We start from the raw sequence: 19,372 nt of genomic DNA on the forward strand, positions 1-19,372 counted from the left end.
ACGTTGTGAGGACCCACCGCTTCATGTAGGGACCAAAACCTTGTCCTTATGGGGGGAAATGCTGCTAGTTTAGGTTTAGGACTAAGGTGCGAATTGAGTTTAGGCTAGATTTAGGGTAAGGGTCAGGTGTATGCTGTAGCAATGAATGGAAGTCAATGGAAGGTCCCTATAAGGACATGAAAACACTACACTACCGAGTGTGTGTGTGTGTGTTCCTGTCTTGGCATCACAGTGAGAACCATTTTCCCAATTTCACCATCAAATTGAGGACCGTTTGTACCAAAGTGAGGACATTTTGCTGGTCCTCACGACCTATTTTGCTAACGGTTAGGTTTAGGACTAAGGTATGAATTGACTTTAGGTTAAGGTTAGGGTTAGGCATGCACTGGTAATGGTTAGGTTTAGGGTTATTGTCAGGGTTAGGGCATAGAAAGGGTTGAAAATGACTGAAAATCAATGGAAGTCAATGGGAGTCAACACATGGTCCTCACTACATATAGTAAAACAAGAGTGTGTGTGTGTGTGTGTGTGTGTGTGTGTGTGTGTGTGTGTGTGTGTGTGGACAATGTTTATAAGCAACTAATATCTTACCCATAGCAGACAACTTTGGTCTTCATTCAGTTCCTGATCAGCTGGTCCTACAGACTGAAGTTAACAAATATAGAAGACAAGCCAAGACCAAAGACTTCTACCATCTTAAAACAACTCATGTCTCATAAATGTCATATACAATTGTATGGAAATGCTATTTCATGAACCTTTAGACTGGTGATAAACTTTTTACCAAACACCACAGGTGGGGAATAAAATACATTTTTTAATTGATCAGGATGCAAACATGGAAGATTCTAACAAGGTTAGGAAGGTCAAAACTTGATTATCTGAATGCTATTTTATGATCCTAATTTTACGGAATGATAAAGGAGGAACTCCAAAGCGTGAAAGTGGGGCAATCTGACAGTTTTTAATGAACTCATGCATAGCATCTTGTACCCTCTGGAGCACAGGGAAAATTACTTGGATAGGAAGCACACCATATGCAGGTTGTGTAAAACTAAAATGAAATATTTTGAAACATAAATACGTAGAACTTTATAAAACACCTGATCTTACCTGTGGTGGTTAAACTGGAAGACCATGGAATTTGCACGGTCTATTCTTTCCTAAAACTCTAATAAGGCAAAGCTGATCACAAAGTTCATTGCATTTTTCTATCGCAGAGGATCTGCAACCATCAACCTGTTTAAGTATCATTGCTTCTTTGCTGTGAAGCAGTAACTGGATTTAATATCCAGCCTGGAAGGCTTTTCACTGAAATGGTGATCACCACAGACTACAACACAAAAACAGAGTTACAATATCACAACCAGGTAAGGCAGAGAACATGTGATGCATGGACACCTATTTTCACAGAATGTTGCTGTAACTCCTCATATTTACCTCCGCCAAGGAGGTTATCTTTTTGTCGGCATTGGTTTGCATCCGTCTGTCAAGAAACAGATGATTAGATTTTGTTAGTTATGGTTTGTCATCATGTCAACAACTGACAGAGGCCAAAAGCCATTCAGAATATAGCTTATCAGTATGAAAAATATAATGCTATTGGAGGAGGTCTATGCTTTATGAATACTTTTGTAGTTTGATGTGTGGTTGTTCAAGATACAATTTAATTTGTAAGAAGGACTGCTTCTGTACACATGACGTAATAATTTGCTGATGAGGACTCAGACACAGAGCAGAGCAAAAATCGGTTTGAATGTTTTAATGATAAAAAACAGCAAAACCTAAAAAAAAAATGTGGTCTTGCAAAGACGAGTAACTGGAAACACTGGAAGCACAGAGATCAATGGAGCAACGAAGAGCATGTTAACAATGGAAGGAACCAGTAACCAACAATGACAATCTGAGCCCTTAAATAGGAGAAGGAACAAGTGCAGTCTAAAGAAACAGGCAGCACAGGTGAATGAACTTAATCGCATAGTGGCTCTGGTAGAGGAAGGGAGACTAATATGAAAGGAGAAAACACAAATACCCATATCTAACCAAAGGGAAAACCTAACAGATGTACCAGAAAATAATGAGGAGGATAAAAGAAATAAGTAGGTCGGGTAGGTGATGTGGATGGCCCTCGGCAGACAGAGCGTTTTCAAAAATAATTAATTATCTATGGCCCCCGGATGATATTTAATTACTATTAGAACTGGCCCACAGGCCACAGCTGGCGTTTTTCACGCACCAACACTACATTCCCCACAATGCAACGGTAGTCCGCGAAGTCACTGTAGCGCGCACAAGCGGCTTTATTGTTCATCAGCAATCACAGCAGAGATCAACTTTCAGGAACCCGCATCCTCAAAAATGGCTAAACGTAAGGTGGACGCTGAGAACAGGGGATTTCAAGCCAGGTGGGAGGCAGAGTACATGTTCACGGAGGTAAAAGGCAAACCTGTGTGTCTTCTGTGTGAAGAAAGTTTGGCTGTAATGAAAGAATATAATCTAAGAAGGCACTATCAAACTTCTCAGAAACACACAGACAAAGACAAGAATATGGACACGGAACAAAGGCTACAGAAGTTGGAAGAATTAAAACGAGGCCTTAAGTCCAGGCAGGCTATGTTCGCATATGCCAAATCACAAAACGAGGCTGCTGTCAAGGCTAGCTTTATTGTGGCAAAAGAGGACGCAAAATCAGCCCAGCCCTTTACAGAAGGAGAGTTTATCAAAAACTGTATGCTTAAAGTTTGTGACGCAGTGTGCCCAGACAAAAGACAACTATTCTCAAACGTGAGCTTGAGCAGAAACACCGTTACTGAATGTGTAGACCAGCTTTCCACCAATATAAAAGAACAACTTTTGAGAAAGGGAAAATATTTCATTGCATATTCTCTTGCTGTGGATGAGAGCACGTACACATCTGACATTGAGCACGTACACATCTGACATTGAGCACGTACACATCTGACATTGCCCAGCTATCAATTTTCGTTCGTGGAGTAGACTCCAGCCTAAGCATAACAGAAGAGTTTTTGGCATTACGTCCTATGCATGGCACAACTACAGGATAGGATTTGTATGAAGAGGTATCCAGATGTGTAAATGAGATGGGGCTGCCTTGGGAAAAACTTGTGGGATCAACCATAGATGGAGCACCCGCAATGTGTGGGCACAGGAGTGGATTGGTGGCAAGGATGCGTGAGAGGAAGTGGGAGGAAAACGTCACAGATGAGCTGACAGCTTATCACTGCATCATACACCAAGAGTTGTTGTATGGCAAAGCCTTGAAAATGGAACATGTAATGAGCAGTTAACATCATCAGAGCCAAAGGTTTAAATCACCGCCAGTTCAAGGCATTTCTGGGCGAGTTAGAAACAGAGTATGGTGACTTACTGTATCACACAGAGGTGCGATGGCTAAGCCGGGGAAAGGTGCTGCAAAGATGTTTCGAGCTGCGTGAGGAGATCTGTCTGTTCATGGAAAGCAAGGGGAAAGACACAACAGAGCTCCGAGATGAAACTTTCCTGTGTGAAATGGCGTTTCTCTGCAACATCATGAGCCATCTGAATGTGATGAACCTGCAGCTGCAGGGACGGGGATGTGTCATCTCTGATATGTACAGTACAGTGAAGGCCATTAAAACCAAGCTGACTCTGCGGGAGACGCAGATGAGGAAAGAAAACATGAGACACTTTTCCAGCTGCCAGACCAAGAAAGAGAAGCTCTCTACCGCTGTGTTCCCGAGTGCACAGTTTGCTGATAAACTCAACATACTTGCCGCAGACTTCTAACGCCGATTTGCTGACTTTGAAGCCCAAAAAAGCAGGTTTGAACTGCTCAGCAATCCCTTTGCAGTCAATGTAGAAAGCGCACCACCAAATCTACAAATGGAGTTGATTGAGCTCCAGTACAATGACACACTGAAGGAAAAATATGAGAGAGTGGAAGTTGCTGATTTTGCACGTTTCATCCCAGACACAATGCCCCAGTTGCGCTTCAAGGCTGCTCAGACGCTCTCTATGTTTGGCTGCACATACCTGTGTGAACAACTTTTCTCTTTAATGAAGCTAATCAAAACATCACACAGGAGCGGTCTTACTGATAATCACCTTCACTCAATCAAGAGAATTTCCTCAGCTCAGAGCCTAACCCCGAACATTGATGAACTTGTACAAAAGATGAGACTGTTGGGCTGCCCTTTGTCACCGGTCCTGTTCATAACTTTTATGGACAGAATTTCTAGGTGCAGCCAAGGGCCGTAGGGGGTCTGGTTTGGGACCAGTGGATTTCGTCTCTTCTTTTTGCAGATGACGTGGTCCTGCTGGTCCCCTCTAGCCAAGACCTACTTCATGCGCTGGGGCGGTTCGCAGCCAAGTGTGAAGTGGCTGGGATCAAGATCAGCTCCTCCAAGTCCAAGGCCATGGTTTTCCAATGGAAAAGGGTGGCTTGTCCTCTTCAGGTTGGAGGGGAGTTCCTGCCTCAAGTGGAGGAGTTTAAGTATCTCGGGGTCTTGTTCACGAGTGGGGGAAAAATGGAGCGGGAGATCGACAGACGGATTGGTGCGGCTGCCGCAGTAATGGGGGCACTGTGCCGGTCCGTTGTGGTGAAGAGAGAGCTGAGCCGAAAAGCAAAGCTCTCAATTTACCAGTCGGTCTATGTTCCTACCCTCACCTATGGCCATGAACTTTGGGTCATGACCGAAAGAACGAGATCCCGGATACAAGCGGCTGAAATGAGCTTCCTCCGTATGGTGGCGGGTACTCTGTTAGAGATAGGGTGAGGAGCTCGGCCATCCGGGAGGGGCTCGGAGTAGAGCCGCTGCTCCTCCACATCGAGAGGAGCCAGTTGAGGTGGCTCGGGCATCTATACCGGATGCCTCCTGGACGCCTTCCTCGGGAGGTGTTCCAGGCATGTCCCACTGGGGACGGTCCAGGACACACTGGAGGGACTATGTCTCTCGGCTGGCCTGGGAACGCCTTGGGCTCCCCCTGGAGGAACTGGAGGAGGTGTCTGGGGAGAGGGACGTCTGGGCATCTCTGCTGAGTCTGCTGCCCCCGCAACCCGGTCCCGGATAAGCGGAAGACAACGAGTACGAGTATGAGTATTCATATTTATTTTTCAGTTGAATGTACTCAGGGAAAATTGCATATAAGAGCCATGAGAAAGAATAGAACTGATTTATTTTTTTTAGTTTTCTTATTTTACTATTTGAAAGCAATGATCAGTAGGATCATAGAGCAGCTCAATAACGATTTTTCAGTTTATAATGCATGCACTTTTATTTTTGTATTTATCTTGATATTAAGAAGCATACTTTGTTTTTCAAACCAATTACATTTTTTGCTGTTTGCCTGTTGAAAATGTTTTCCCTTGAGGTTACTGACAGAGCCATAACAAAATATTGCTTTAGTCTTTTATTGTACAGAACATGCGATTTTTCTTTGATGGAAGTTAATTTTTGTCTGCCTGTTGAAAAATGGTTTCACTTGAAATTACTGACAAATCCATAAGAAAATATTGCTTTATTCATTTAATTATTAAATAATATACTCTGTGTTAGGTCTTGGTTCAATAGGCTATGTGCAATTATTTCAATATGCTTTAATAAACATTGAACCAGTCTGGCCCTTGGCTTGTAGCAAATTTGGTTTTTTGGCCCTCGGTGTATTTGACTTTGACATCCGTGCCTTAAATGATAGATTAGAAACACTGAGTGCCATATTTGAAGAATACCTTAACTTCCAACAACTAAATGGTGGGGAATTGCGCAATTAGTGTGACAGACTGTGCACCACACTGAGTAGGCCACTAAAGTTGAATCTGATATTGATTGAACTGACTTTGCTGTTGATATCAGCAATCTACCAACCCTGAAAAAAAGGCCTGTAACATGATCTCACATAGGGCCCCCTAAAAAACTATTAACTGCCTTGCACCAAGGACTTGATGAAATACTCTCCGTACCTGGGACAGAAGCTGAGGTGACAAAATGAGAACCTGTAGAGAACCTGTCGATACTGGTAGACTTACCCGTTGACCTGTGTAGTTCTGGGACATCAAGAGCTACATGACTCAATGATCTACTGGGAGGTAGACAACAGCTGTTGTAACAAAGCTTAGTTTTATTCCACCTAAAAAGATAAAAATTTTAATAGCACTCCCTTTATTGGGCCAAATTAAAGCAGGAAAAGGTCATTGATCACAAAATGGGGTGGGTGTGGGAAGAAGATTTTCATATCAATAAAAGGTCATAGTTAATGATCACTTACATAAAATGAGACACAAATTATATAAGGCTCATAATTACAGTTCCTCAGCTAGAATACACATTTTAGTGATTTCTCGTTTCATAAGTAAAACAACTTTTATTTTTGTTGCATTGGAGCAACAAAATATCAATGAATGAATGAGTCGGAATATTTTCCAGATTAATGTAGAAAAGAACGTAGTAAGGGTTGTCTTGGTCTCAAAAATGCAAAGATAGTAATCACTACGCTGGACTCATTGAGGCCAGAAACCATGTAAGAAATCATAGGTTTCATCGTGAGATTGTTCCAAAGGTAATGACTCGATACGAACGACTTCTCACTGTCGCCACATGCTCGTCAAGGAGGGGTGAGACAGTAACACGATGCAATCAGCTAGGTTTCTTTAGATAGAAAACATTTTTACTAGTTTTAACAATAAAGTGAACTTAACTGTGTTGGAGTAATCAAGATGCTTACATTATTTAACATTTAATAAATAACCATTCAGTCTATCGAGTATCATTCTGGAATACTAGCCCAATATGGCGGTGGTATAAGGACAATAGATGAAAGAGTGAATCGAGCTCTGGCCATATTGAACTGCCAAACTCTGCTCACATATGGAATAAATTCACACAGCTTCTTAAAATATAAGAATTATAATAGAAAATATAATAATTCAACCCTAAGTCAAACATATTCCAATGAACAACTCTTTATTAGACTAAAACTACCAAGGAAAATGAAGGAATAAAACATTATTTTAATAAAATAATATTTTAAAGAATGATTTGCTGAATAAACAAAACAGCCTTCTGGGTAATTATTTCTAAATGCAGGATAGTGCACCATCTCACAAGTCATCTCTAGGTTTCTTGAAAATGCCAATGAATTCATTGTACTCTAATGGCTTCACAGTCACCAGATCTCAATATAACGGAGAACTTGTTTTCATGTGGTGGAACAGCACATTTTCATTATGGACGTAAATCTGAAGCAAATGTGTAATGCTATTGTGACAATAAGAAGCAAAATCCCCCTTCAGTCTATTCCTGTCATGATTTGTAGGTATTTTTGGGTTCTTCTTCTTATTAATATTCTTGATAGGTTTTGTATCTTGCTTCTGTTTATTATTTTCCTGGTCATGCTTTAGTTTATGGCTTGTAGTTCATGTTTCATAAAGTTAGCTTTTTGGATCTTGTTTCTGGTGATGCTTTAATTTCACTGTTTACTAGTTGTGTTTCTATTAGTTTGTATTCAAGAGTCTCTTTTCTGCTCCAGCCACCTTTTGTTCTCTCCAGTCTGTTTTCAGTCATCTTCATTCGGTTCACCTGCACCTAGCGTTCAGTCTCCTCGTTTCACCTGGTTCTAGCTCCATATATACACAACAGTTCTGTTCATTCCTGGCGGAAACATTTCAGATCATGTCACCTAGTTTTTGTCATTCATGCTAAGCCTGTCCATGCCTGTTTTTGTCGTCACCTTCTGTAGTTAGTTTGTTTATTAAATCATATTTCTCACCAACAATACTTCCAGTCCGCCTGCATTTTGGGGTCCTCCACCATAGCCTTGACAATTCCATGAAGAATGAAAATAGTTCTGATGGCAGAAAGGGTCCTACCTGGTGTAAAAGTGTACACCATGTAGTGGCTAGTGATTGTATAGATTCCTGAGTGAACATAGGACTATACCTACAAAACATTGTGTAAATTACAGGGAAAACAGTGTCATGCAATACTATCCACACCCCTTTATATTGTGCCAGTTCCAACCATAAACATTTACTAGCTTTTCATGTGACACACCAACACAAAGTCATTTAAAATTATGAAGTAGAAAGAAACTTATGACACTTTTTTCAACAAAAAAATCTGAAAAGTGTTGCATGCATTTATATTTAACCCTACTACCTAGTCAATACTATGTAGAGCCACCTTTCTCTGCAGTTCCAGCAGCAGGTCTTTTGCTGTATGTCTCTAACCACTTTAAGTATTTATAGACTGACAGTTTTTGATCACTCTTCTTTGCAAAAAAGCTCAAGCTCAGTCAGACTGGATGGAGATCATCTCTGAAGGTATGTGTCTTGCCACATATTATCACTTGTATTTAGGCCTGGACTTTGACTGGGCCTTGCTAACAGATAAATATACTTTGACCTAAATCATTCCATTGTAGCTCTGGCCGTATGTATAGGGTCGTTGTCCTGCTGGAAGGTGAACCTCTGCCTGCAGCCTCTAACAAGTTTCATCTAGGATTGTCCATCTTTATTGTCCCTGCTGAAGTAAAGCCTGATGTTGCATCTCCATGGAGATGGTGTTTTCATGGTGACAAAAGGTTACTTATCTGCTACATATAGGGATTTGGATAAAGGTCAACAAGTTACATTTTGGTCTCCTCTGAGCAGAGCACCTTCTTTCACATGATTGCTGCATCCCCTACATGATTTAAGGAAAACTGCAAATTGGACATCTTATCTATAAAGGCAAGATTTATTTAACAAACGGATGTCTTGCTGTTAGATGTCTCCACCTGAGGAGTCAGCTTAGCATTTCCTGCATATGCTACTTGCCTGCTTCTGTGGTGAATCCACTCCTTAGCCGGCCTGTCAGTTTAGGTGGACGTCCATGTCCTGATAGGTCTGTAGTTGGTCCACCTTCTTTCCATGTTTACATAATATCGAGAGCTCTGTGAGACGTTTAAAGTTTGGAATATTTTTTTAAAACCTAACCCTCCTTTAAACTGTCTGCTTTGTACTTTGGACTTCATGACACGGTTTGTTCTCAAACAAACATTTGAGGCCTGAAAAGAACAGATGGGTTCTGTCTACTGATTAGGTGACCGCTGAAAACAGTTGGTGGTACTGGATTTTATTTAGGATTATTAAAGATAGCTACATAACAATGCAGCCCACACTTTTAGTACTTTTAGCTATTAATGTTTTTATCCATAATGGTTTAGAAAACCATATGTCATTTAACTTCCACTTTACAATAATGCACTATGTTGTGTTTGTCTATGATATAAAATCCCAATAAAATACATTAAAGTTTGGGGTTGCAACATGAAAAAGTTGATTACCTGTTCTTGGCACTGTAAGCAGCTTTCCAGTCCTATGTGGCCCTGACCAGTGCTGGTGTCACTGTCCATGATGCTGCAGTCAGTCAGTCTGCTGCCATTTTTAAGTAGAAGAAAATCCATTATTCAAAAATGCTACAGCAGAAAATAGTTATTTTTCCAAACATAAGTGCTTCAGTAGCTGCTTAACGTAAAAAGCGTTGTGTATAGGACTGACTAAGGTTTTATCACTGAAGTAAACACCATATAGATCAGTAAAACCACCTGGAAACTGTTGCATATGATGTTCAAGAGCTGCTAAAAGAGGCATAAAAAAATGTATTTAATCATCTTAGACTTCAATTTCAATAATGTACCAGCAGATGAATTTTAATGAAGCATGCAGCTATCATACCTGTGGCTACAAAACGCTTTGTAGAAATACAATCCAATTTTAAATCACGGATGGTGAGCCTGCAGACCACTGAAGCCTCTAATCAGCAGCTGCTGATAGAGAAACGCATCTGAACACAGCAGCCACCATCCCGCAAACAGCGTACCAGAGTCTTTTTAAACTATAACCTCCAGATGCTACATGTGGTGGGAAATTCAACTCCTGCATCCCGCAGAACGGACGAAGACCAGGACACCTCTCCCACAAAGCCCTCCGAACGAGCTCCGGAGCGAATCAGACTAACTAATTGTTGGGACCCACAGCCATGAAAACAACATGAAAGATGCGGTACAAACTTTTCCGGAACTTTCAAAATAAATTGCATTAATCTACTTCCAGCACAACTTAGGAATTGGGGGTAACAGCGAACTTCCCATGATGCTACTTTCCACATAAAACCCCAACTTCTCCCACAAGTCTTTGTCTACCACCCGGACTCCGTGCGAGGCTGGCCAGGGAGACAGCGCGCTAATGTCTCTTTGCTGGCAAACAGACATAAACTCTTCAACTGGATCCCAGAGTGTCATAAGATCACGGGATCATATGCGTTAGTTAAGTACGGATGAATTACTGTTTGTGTATCCGGTATTCATTCAGAAAAAGGGGAAATTAAGGTATAAGCATTTTGCTTCACTTTCTCTCTGAGGCCTGCAGAAGCAAACTTTGTTCCAGAGAAGTCTCCAATAGAGACGCTGTCTCTACGAAGCAGAGTGGAGCGGTTTTCCCAGTCTGAGAGGAGGACAACAGAAGCCGCATCACTGTGGTAACGTGCAGTTTGGTCGGCCCGACAGAGCGGCCCAGTCATTGCTCCGGAGGTTAGCTGGAAGCTAACCCTTTGTCCACAGAGCTTTCTTCAAACGTCGTCGTCGCCCGGATAACTCCTCCTCAACACGTTTCAAACGAGGTTAGGGTTAGGGCAGAGAAAGATTTAGATTGAAATGATCTGAAGGTTTTCATTTTCTGAATTTTGGTTTTGTTTGTGAAACTCTGCTATCTTAGTGCTAGCAGGGTATCTGCAGCACACGTGCTCAGTTTTATGTTCTGTTTGTGTGTTTTTAAAGTTAAGACAAACTTTATTTAAAGGGTGATTTTAAACACAGAAGATTGATCATAACGCGCCATCTGCGCTTATGCATTTGAACCCTTTTATTGACGGTATTTTAAAGGTATGTGTTTGATTCTGGTGCTAAGCTAGCAGCTTCTTTTGTTAGCTTTAACTGCTAAAAGCTTAGAACACGTGCTTGCCTGCTAAAGAATATTTACCCAGAAAGGTTGTTAGTTTTCAATCCAGTAAATAATAGTTCCCTAAACATTATTTTACAAAATTTGATAACTAAGTAAACACCATTAAGCCCCATTTCTCTAGAAAGATTTGGCTCCCTTAAATATTTGACCATTTGCTTAATAATATTTCTTTAAATATTATTTTAATAAATAAAGGCAGCCAATGAGACACCATTGAGAATTAGTCATCCAGAAGGTTGGTTTTATTCAGTAGATCATTCTTTAAAACATTATTTTATTAAAATAATATTTTATCTGATCTTGCATTGTGAATGGTTGTCTAAAGGTTTGCTAATTATTGCCTAAGTTAGTTCCAAGACTAACTTAACTTCATTTCCAGATCCTTCAAGATAATCCTTGGTTCTCAAACATAAACATTGCATGGTAATGTTGCATCACTCTTTTGGTCATAATTTCCAATCATCTTTAATCAACTTGTTTATATTGTTCAAAGTCCATTAGTCTTCATTATTCTTTCATTCTGATTGGTAGTTTAGTTGGATTGTTTTAGCATGGTGAAGAGTTTGTTGATTGAAATATGTTTGACTTTGAGTTGGCTTATTTTTGTTAATAAATTCTTGTATTTTAAGAAATTGTGTGAATTCATTCCATATATGTGCACAGTTTTTGCTGTTCAATATTGTCAGAGCTCGTCTCACACCTTTCTATTTTGTCCTACTACCATCGCCTTACTGGGCTGGTATTCACAGGACATCCCTCAACAGACCAAAATGTTATTTGATGAAATATTAAAGTATTAATATTAAATATTAATATTTTCAGATTCATAGTCACAACATAACTGAGAAGAGATGACAACTGGAGCTCAATACGGAGAACTTTAGCAAGTAGGCTAACTTTAACCTGTCAGTTTCATTCTACAACATGGAGAATTGTTTATACTTTATTCTTTCATTCTCTTACTGATTTTAGGGTCATGAAAAGGGTCTGGCACACCCCAGCAGAAGGGCTATATTGGAAGCCTGTCTTAGAAGGGATCGGGGGGGGGGGGGGGGGGCTGTAGTCACCTGTCAACACTAGGTTAATAAGTTTAGTTAATGTGGCAGGGTGAAGGATGAGGAGGAGACTGTCTGTGGACTCAAGAAGGCTGGAGGTATATTGCTCTAGTAGAAATACTTTATACCTTCATCTCTGGGAACATTCAGGGTTCTTGCCATTTTTTTAATGCTTTTCTTTGTTTCTACAGTGCAATGATCTTTTCTCTAAACTTTCTGGTCAGTTCTCTTGACTTAGCCACAAATCTAACATGTATTGCAATGTTACTGTCAGCAGCAGAGCTGTTCTCACAGCTCCACAGCAGAGTGTCTGGGAAGCTAAATCTAGGGATCTGTCATCATCTCCAATCCTTGCCTAGTTTTCTTCATACCTGGTCACATGCAGACACACACACTTACATCTGTATCACTTGCCCTCATTCCAGAGGACGTCACTCTGAATATGTGAGTACATCTGTTCCACTAAGGCTTTAGAAACGCCACTGCTTACGCACATTCAAACTCAAATACGTGCATAGCCACATTCATATAACCCTACACACAACAAACACTCTGTAAGCCTGTAAATATATTTAATTTGCAGAGAACAGGTATGACTTTAAAAATGGCTGTTATTATCCCTTCATTTCACAGCATATTTCACAGCACATTTACAATGAAAAAGCAATACACATGATGATTACCCACTTGAGAGACATCTGATTCAGAATCCGCACGGTTTATTATGATGTCAGACCACCTTTTGTAGCTTTAACAGCTTCAGCTCTTTAGGGAAGGCTATTTTCCAGAACAAAATCTGTTTTTGTGAGAATATTTAATAGTTTTTTCAGAAGCCCATCGTTAAGGTCAGACACTGATGTACAAGAACTTTAAACAATCCAAAATATGTTTTGTTTTGCCAGGTAAGTTCTCGCACACCAAACTCGCTCATCCACATCTTTAAGGACCTGGCTTTGTTCACTGGCATGCACTCATCTTGGAACATCTGATGTTTTGCATAACACTTGGTGATGTTGGGCATAGATGTAGCTGCTTGGTCATGGGAACCCATCCATGAAGTTCTCTACCAGAGGTGTGGACTCGAGTCATGTGACTTACAATGGACATGATGAGTCATGTGACTTACAACTATAGCTGTGCCATACATCCATTCTAAACTAGAAGTCCCAACCAGAGCTTTCAGATTTTTCTTCTTTGTTTGATTTATTGCTTATTTGGAGCCACTCCGAATACGCACATTACAAACACAGACAAAAAGGGAAAAAACAAAATTTTTAATAAAAAAAGAAAATAATAATATATATATATATATATATATATATCTGCATCAAATATGCTTTATTATTGGTCTGATGTAATATTCTAATCTTAAATGTCTTGTTTTCATTAGCTGAGAGAGAGATTCAAAAAAACACTCTATTGGTACTTTAAAAGAGCTTCGAAAAATTCATTTAGTAAAAATGTAAGTGTATAACATCAGATAAAATGTCTACCTCAACCTATTGCTGCTAAAGGCGGTTATATAAGATGTAGAACCACAGGGTGCACTTAGTTCTCATATGAAGCTCAGCTCTCTCTTCACCACAACGGACCGGCACAGCGCCCCCATTACTGCGGCAGAGATACTTAAACTCTTCCACTTGAGGCAGGAACTCCCCTCCAACCTGAAGAGGTGGTGTTAAATAATATTAGAATTTGGTAATGGTGAATTAATGATACCTAAAACATAAAGCATGATTCTTTTTTACCGTGACTGTATACAATTATGAAATATTGTTTATAGTCTAGCAACAGTATGTCATGATAGTCCAAATCTTTTCCATTTTACAACAAATGAGGTCAGTGTTGTCCAGGGATCATTTACTGCTAATGGTTTTCTACCTATGCCATGATCCATGTCCCACTACAATAATACCACTGAGATGTGCAGAGAGCTGCCTGGAATGTTACATGTTGTTCTATTATACTTATGTGAGATAATTTATTTGTTTGTTTCTAGTTTTTTGCTATTTCAAAAATAGAAAAGATTGTTTCTTAACTAATACTAGTACTATAGATGTGTTGGGACCCAGCAATGGTTACAAAGTCCGGTACGAACTTTTCTGGAACTTTCAAAATAAATTGCATTAACCTATTTCCAGCACAGCCAGGAAAAAGGGGCAACAGTGGACTTCCTGTGACATCACTGTCCAAATAAAAGCACCCCTCTTGCTACATTCTGTCTCTTCTACGCGGGTCTCCAAGGGTCTACACAGAGAGACAGAGCTTTGATGGCAAACAGACATAACTCTTCAAACTGGACCCAAGAGTGTCATACGATCACACGATCATATGCACTAAGTTAAGTAGGAATGAATTGCTGTTTGTGTATCCGGTATTCATTCATGGGGGTAATTAAGGTACAAGCGTGGCTTGACTTTTCTCTCTGACGTCTACAGAATCAAACTGTGTTATAGAGAGTTCCCAGCAGAGACCCTGTCTCTATGACACCGAGTGGAGCAGTTTTCCTGGTCTGAAGGAAGGACAATGGGACCACATCACTGTGGTTACAGCTGTAACGTGCAGTTTTGTGGGCCGTCAGAGTGAGCCGCCCCTCCCCACAGCTTTGCAGATTAGCTGTAAGCCAACCCTTTTGTCCACTGTGGATGTTTTCTTCAAACTTCGTTGCCCTGGACAGCTTTTCCTCAGCACGGTTCACCTGAGAGGTTAGGTTTGGGCAGAGAGAGAGAAGTAGTTTAGAATGAAATAATCTAAAAATCTTTTCGTTTTATGAAGTTTGGTTTTGTTTGTGTTGAAACTCAGCTATCTTAGTGCTAGCAGATTATCTGCTCATCACATGTGCTCAGTTTGTGTGTTGTGTTTGTGATTTTTTTTTTTTTGTTAAAGTTAAGACAAACTTTATTTAAAGGGTGATATTAAACACAGAAGATCGGCCATAACGTGCCGTCCACGCTTATGCATTTTAACCCTTTTATTAATGGTATTTTAAAGGTGTGTGTTTGATTCTGATGATAAGCTACAAGCTTCTTTTGTTAGCTTCAACTGCTAACAGCTAAGAACAAATACTTGCCTATTAAAGATTATTTACCCAAAGAGGTTGTTAGTTTTCAGTCAGTCATTTTCAAAATGACTCCATAGTGGGTCGCGGAGGAGCTGGTGCCTATCTCCAGCAGTCTATGGGCGAGAGGCGGGGTACACCCTGGACAGGTCGCCAGTCCATCGCAGGGCAACACACAAACAATCATGCACACACTCATTCATACATCTAAGGGCAATTTAGAGTGACCAATTAACCTAACAGGCATGTCTTTGGATTGTGGGAGGAAGCCAGAGTACCCAGATAGAACCCACACATGCACAGGGAGAACATGCAAACTCCATGCAGAAACGGGGGGAATCAAACCCAGGACCTTCTTGCTGCAAGACAACAGTGCTACCAACTGAGCCACCGTGCAGCCCTGTTAGTTTTTAATCCAGTAAAATAATATTTTCCTAAATATTATTTGACCAAACTTGAAAACTAAGTAAACACCATTAATCCCATTTCTCCAGAAAGATTTGGTTCTTATTCAAAATAATATTTCTTTAAATATTATTTTAATAAATAAAGGCAGCTAATTAAACACTGTTGAGAATTGGTCATCCAGAAGGTTGGTTTTATTCAGCAGATCATTCTTTAAAATATTATTGTTTTTAAATAATATTTTATCTGATCTTGCATTGTGAATGGTTGTCTAAAGGTATACCAATTATTGAATAAGTTGGTTCCAAGACTAACTTCACTTCATTTCCAGATTCTTCAAGATAATCCTTGGTTCTCAAACATAAACATTGCATGGTAATGTTGCATCACTCTTTTGGTCATAATTTTCAATCATCTTTAATCAACTTGTTTATATTGTACATAGCCCATTAGTCTTCCATATTCTTTAATTCTGCTTGATAGTTTAGTTGGATTGTTTTAGCATGGTGAAGAGTTTGTTGATTGAAATATGTTTGACTTTGAGTTGACTTATTTTTGTTAATAAATTCTTGTATTTTAAGAAATTGTGGGAATTCATTCTGTGCGTGCAGAGTTTATGCTGTTCAATAATGTCTCATCTCACACCTTTCCATTTTGTCCTAATACCACTGCCTTGCTGGGCTGGTATTCGCAGTACAACCCTTAACACACCAAAATATTATTTAATAAATATTAAAATATTAATATTAATATTAAATATTGAGAAGCTGGTAGGAGCATTTAAACATTAAAACAAACAGATAAGTTACAGTTCTTGGCACAAGGAGAACAGATCATAGAACCAAGAAGAGAGAAATGGAAGAAACCAGCTAGGAACAATGAAACCAAGGAGCATAAAATAATAAAATACTGTGGAGGACTTAGGCCAGGTGAGTACAGGTGAGGGATGCAGAACAGCTGGGGGAGGATCTTAAGCAGGGAACTAAGGGACCGAGTCCAACACAGAGAGAACACACGGGAAGCAGGACTAAAACACAAACATCTAATAGCCCAAAGGGAAAAAGACCAATACTAACATAACAGTCTGAACTCAGAATGCACAGAGAACACAAGAAAAAAAACGGTACTCAAAATAAAGGAATGAACTGATATAGCAAGATCTTAATGACTGAAATAATCAGAATACATGAAAACCAAAACACACATGAATCATTGCAAAAACAAATATTTGCTAAAACAAGAAAACACAAACAAAATATTAAAATAATTGTTAATAATCTAAAGAGGTTTTCCATAAATGGGTTCATTATTTGTATACTGCTCTTGATTGAATAATAAAATAACTTCTTATCATCCATTCCCTCTGCTGGTGTGAGTCAGTCAGTCTGGTTCTGCCAGTGGACTCTTGGTTTTCAAGGTTTTATTTTTGTAATATCCACCTTATACAGACCAGATAGGTAGATGGAACTCTGTTCCATCTGTTATGTTATGCAGAAACTCAAAAACAAATTGTGTCACAACTGCAAAGAAAAAAGTCTGTGTTGCTATTAGGCATGGTCTGGCATCAAGATATATCAAAGATTTAAAGTCATAGTTCTGAAATCACTAATATTTACTGTCATACCGTTCAAACTTCTTTTCAATGAGGTATACCGTGTACGGTCGGAGTGACGGGTGTTGTCTCTGGCAGTATGGAGCATACCACAGTAACGCAGCACTTTCCCATCTGTTGCTGGGCATTAGCTGGTTGCAAGAAGTGAACAACAATTTGTTTTAACATTTTCTGGTGGCTAATACCAGCAGTCATTGTGTAGAAACTAAAGGATCAACTCGCAACAAGTTTATTCAGTTTCAAATACCTGTCCGCACATATGATGAAAATCAAGAATTTGTGAGAAAAGAAGCATCCTCCCTGGAGATTGTCAGTCCACTACATGGACAAAAAAAGGCCCAACAAACACATAATAATGAGACATGTGCTTGACTCATTTAAAGCACCCTGATCTGTTCAACTCTCTCATGCATTACTGCAGGACTTTGAAGACTCTGATATCAGAAACTGTGGCTAATGAGCTATGTTCTTTGATTAGTTAAGTTTCTAATGTTTCAACAAGTTCTGTGACTAGTAGATATCTGGTGTCCAGACGGCACTATTAACAATCTGGACTGAAATACAGATATTCAGATAGTTATTTTCCTCAAAAATTGTGACCTACTATAAATAAAATAAAACTACCTTTTTATCCTCCAGTCTATGAAAAACTTTAATTGCCACTGACATGAGAAATGAGATTGAAATACAGATGGTCACATATTCTGATGGCTGTTATAAGATACTACTGGAACTCAGTGGATATTGTTAACATAAGTTCATATTGGCATATCAGTGGTGAAAGATGTTCTGTCAAGTAGAGGAACCGGAAAGTCACCTATCACATACCTTGGTTTGAGGTTCAAATGTCAGTACAGTCACATTTTCTAACATTCGTCTCACTTCTCATGTACTTAAGGTCACTGCCATGTGCGTGTTGGGACACAGTTGTGCACCCTGTAAGTTAATGGTTTCTCACAAGCATTCGTTTCTGCTCACTGGCTCACCATGATGTTTATTTTCCCTCGTAGGTTCGGTTTTCCTCGCTCACATCATGTTTACGGTGCTCGATGTTTACCGTGTGCATTCATCGATTTTCATACACATGCTAAGGTTATACATGGACATGGTTTGAAAATGAATAAATGTGATAACTACCCATCACTCTTATTAAAGTGAATCTGTTTTAAAACTACAGTTGCTAAGCTACAAGAGCCACGTCTGTTAAACAGCTCACTACAAACTGAATACCGGAGGACATAGCTTGGCTAATTAACAGCTAAAATCAGCTTGTTACTCTTTAAAACAGAAAAACAATTATATTTTGCATAATAAAGACTAAAACTCTTCTCATGTCTATGATAACTATGTACAGTTACTCCAATAATCAAGAACAATTCTTACCTCTTTATTTAAAATTGGACCATGTTATACATAACAGTGAATGATGTTATATGGGTGTGAATGTACATAAGGTTATCATATTGAGAGAATGTCATACTGACCCATGCCTCATCACTATTACAGTTTAAAAAATGATCTCCTTTTGGCCTGCTTAAACCTTAAACAGCTTTTTCTAATGGCTGTCCTGAACAGCAGCACAACAGATACTACAGTTGCTAAATCCCTTTTATTTATTTAATCTGCACCTTTATGGCCACAGCTTCCATTCAGCTCCTGTGGGATGCAAGCAGATTCAAAAATAAAATTAAAAAGATGCTCATGACTAAACACCAGTAGAGGAGAGTGAGAAGGTGCATATATTTTGGGACCAACTAATCCTTTAAAACACGTTGCTGTTTACTTTCTTCTGTCTGCTCTCCTCCTCTTCCTCATGTTATTACTTCACCTCCTTCTCCTCAGCTCCTCGGGGCAGGACTCATCAAACATTAATCTGCCGCTACCTGCTCCGACCGGCAAACAAGCATTTCTTCAAGAAAGCAAATGCCACTAGAACCTTTTAAAGGTACTAATTCAGTCACTTGAGGGGAGTTAGAGGTGATATAAGCAATTAGGACTCGTCTTTGTCTCTCTCCACCTTCCTTCATGCTCTATTCTCCATTCAGATAGGTTATCATGTGGCCAACAAAGCTCTTAACAAAAGTCAGAATTTATTAAACACGTTTGCCTTTATTTATTTTAATAAATTATACATTTTCAGAATGTTACAAAATATATTTAAAATACGTTTTTAAGATATTGATGTAAACTTTACTCATTATACAGTATTGCTGTGGAAGTATGGGTGCATTTATCAGAAATGTGTC

General features: G+C 39.4%; 1 pseudogene; it reads left to right on the forward strand.

Annotated features, from left to right (window-relative positions):
• The first annotated feature begins 2,358 nt into the window (after positions 1–2,358).
• LOC124864849 lies at positions 2,359–7,584 on the forward strand (annotated as a pseudogene).
• Positions 7,585–19,372: the final 11,788 nt, after the last annotated feature.

This window comes from Girardinichthys multiradiatus, chromosome Y, assembly GCF_021462225.1.
Source record: "Girardinichthys multiradiatus isolate DD_20200921_A chromosome Y, DD_fGirMul_XY1, whole genome shotgun sequence".
Classification (NCBI taxonomy): Eukaryota; Metazoa; Chordata; class Actinopteri; order Cyprinodontiformes; family Goodeidae; genus Girardinichthys; species Girardinichthys multiradiatus.